Source organism: Crocuta crocuta, unplaced genomic scaffold, assembly GCF_008692635.1.
Source record: "Crocuta crocuta isolate KB4526 unplaced genomic scaffold, BGI_CrCroc_1.0 scaffold1156, whole genome shotgun sequence".
NCBI lineage: Eukaryota > Metazoa > Chordata > Mammalia > Carnivora > Hyaenidae > Crocuta > Crocuta crocuta.
In genome coordinates, this window is record NW_027528862.1 from 331,984 (window position 1) to 335,194 (window position 3,211).

The window sequence follows — 3,211 nt, forward strand, 5'->3', positions numbered from 1 at the left end:
GAAGCCTGCTTGAGATTCTGTCTCCCTTTCTCTCTGCCCCTCCCCTGCTCACACTTTGTCTCTGTGTCTCTCTCTTGCTCAAAAATAAATAAACATTTAAAAGAAATAGAAGACTCACAAAGCTTTTCTTTTCGGCCTCCCTTCTCTCCCCTCTCACAGATCTGCTCCTGGAAGGGAATGGTCACCTTAAATACCTACATTATAATAAGAACTAGGGGTGTTAGACCAGAAGATGTTAGCAAAATCTGTTTGTTAAAATTCCTCTCTAGGTCCCATTGTTTCTGTATGACCCAGCAAACATTTGTTTACCAAACATTTACACTTTTTCATCTTCCTATGAATTGTCTTTCTTCCCTTTGCAGAACCAAGAACCCTAACTAGCCCCTTCTTCTTATCTCTAGAAAGCATTGAAACCTCAATTACCTAACTGCCTAGGGGCCACGTATCCTTATGGATCCCAGTGGTAATGTGCCTCATCTGTCTGATGTCTCACTTTTTTGGGTTAATCTGCCTTTTGTCAATTTAATTCCTAGACCAAACAAAAGATCGTTGAATGGTAGAGAAAAATTTTTCTTTCCAACAATTTAAATGGTTTTTAAAATTCCATAACAAAGAGGCTAGAAAGACACCAATTAACAGCAATTGTTCCCAAGTGCTGAGATTGTAAATAATATCCTTTTTGTCTTTTGAATTGTCTGATTGTCCACATTTTCTATAATGACTGTGTATTATGTTCATAATAAAGACTTTATTTAAAGAACAAAATTCAGGGTTTGTATTCTAAAAATTCAATTCGCTCAAAACTTTTCAGAATTGTCATTATTGGTATGTATCTGTGGGGAAGGGAGAAAAAGTCCCAGAACAATTGTTTATTAAGTCTATCTCATTCTCCTATCTACTTAAACATGGATCTGTAATAATCCAGAGCAAAGGTAGAAGAGTGACAAACAAGACCCTGATGGTTTTTTCCATAAAACGTGTGGCAGTGGCTTTCGTGGGGAATGAGGGAATCACTTACGTGATTGTTTAATCCACCACACCTATCTTCTCATTTTGCGGGCTCGAAATGAGTTGGTTAAGTGAATTTAACAACTGATTTATTCGCTCGCTCTTGTATTGAGTGGGAGAATTCCGCGTCAATATTCAAAATTGGTAGGTAGGACTGTACTAGAAAAGGTGAAGGCGGTGATGACAAACCAATAAATTAAAGGAGGCTGTTTGGAGAAATCGCTGAGTCAAGAGTCAGGCAATCACGTGAAGTTTTTAATAAAAACGAAACTTAACCAGAGGGGTGAGCCTGCCCTCCTCTCCCCACCCCCTCTTGGTATTGTTACGGGCGCGGGGAGCGTCGGTTTAATCTATCCTTCGGCTGCTCTACCCGGCCGATTGAGAGCCGGCCTGAGCGAGAGGGTTGGTGGAAGGCGGGGATCTGGGCGGGCAGGCGCGCCCTTGCACTTGTGGGTCAGCGTTTCGGGTACAGCACTCATCGATCTCGACGAGACATTGACTTTTTGTGTCTCCTGCTGCGGTACCTTTGGAGGGCCGGCTGCAGCGGTGGGAGGCTGCGCTCGCTGCCAGCGGTCAAGGAGACCTTGCTCAGCAAAGCGACTCTTGTACTTTGAGCTAGTGACTCCGGAGGCTTTGCCGCTTTGTAGGCATCTCTCCTGGAGCTTCTCCCCCCGCCCCCCCCGGAGGCCTAGCCTCTAAATGCAGTTTGTTTTTTGCCGCGTGATGCTGTTTTATTCTTGGCTTTGGCGCCAAGAGTAGAACGCAGCCCTTTACCAGTTAATTATGGCCTCTTGGAGGAAAGGACAATAAAGTGCCTCCCTTTATGTCCAAAGTTGGTGCTTCTGAGTTCAATGGCAGTAGGTGCTTTGAAGTCTTTACCCAGTGTATTACTCACCTAGTATTCTTTCCCAGTGCAAGAACTTACACCAAAGCCCAGTGCTTTTTGGGGCTGGCTATGGCCAACTTCCACACCAAGAAACACCCCAGTTGTGGAGTGCATATATATATATGTCAAAAACTCGTCACATGGTACACTTGCAGTATGTATAGTATATTGAATGGCAATCATACCTAAACAAATCTTTTTAAAAAGTTAACACATTCAGGGGCACCTGGCTCCATCGGTTAAGCTGCCAACATGGGCTCAGGTCATGATCTCACGGTTTGTGAGTTCAAGCCTTTGCTGTCAGCACAGAACCTGCTTCAGATCCTCTGTCCCCCCCGTCCCTGCCCCTGCCCCCCCTTTCTCTCAAAAATAAATATTTTTAAAAATTTAAGAAACGAACACATTCAGAGAATTAAATAACAAATGTTAATCAAAATTAAGGGACTGATAAAATACAAAAATATATTCCTTTTATCTATGTCACTGAGTAGTGAAAAAGATCATTCCTGCCTTTTCTTGGTGAGCTGTTATTTATTTTAAAGCCTTAAATTTCTGTAAATATAGACACATGGTTTTTTTTTTTAATGTTATTTATTTCTGAGAGAGAGAGACAGCGTGAGCAGGGGAAGGTCAGAGAGAGAGGGAGACACAGAATCTGAAACAGGCTCCAGGCTCTGAGCTGGCTGTCAGCACGAGCCCAATGCGACTCTAACCCACGAACCGTGAGATCATGACCTGAGCCAAAGTCGGACACTTAACCGACTGAGCCACCTAGGCGCCCCTACAGACACATGGTTTTAAATGCAACACTTTTCCTAAATGAGGATCTTTCATTAGTACTTTATTTACTATGACTGTGACACCTAAGAAGACACAAAACCATCAGGCTTCAAAACAGAAGAGATACATCACTGCCCAGTAAGAGGTAACACAGCACCAGAGTCAGGACCAGGCTAAGGAGTCAGGCTGGCCTAGGTCTGGACCAAAACTCTTGTCACTCAGTTGTGGGAGCAGAAGTAAGCCCCTTATTCTCTCTGAGCCTCTGCTTCCTCACAGAGTCTTGAGTGAATCGGGGTCAGCAGAGGAGGAACAGAAAGAGGGATCATTTGGCTGTAGCCTCTCTGCTCTAGTGGGACTCAGATCTGGGGGCTGCATGGTAGTAAACGATGTGGCATTGCTAGTAGGATGGTTATCACAAAAGTTAATCCTGGGGCCCCCTGGTGGCTCAGTCAGTTAAGCACCAGACTCTTGATTTTGGCTCGGATCCTGATGTCTTGGTTTGCGATATCAAGCCCTGCGTTGGGCTCCAAGCTGAGC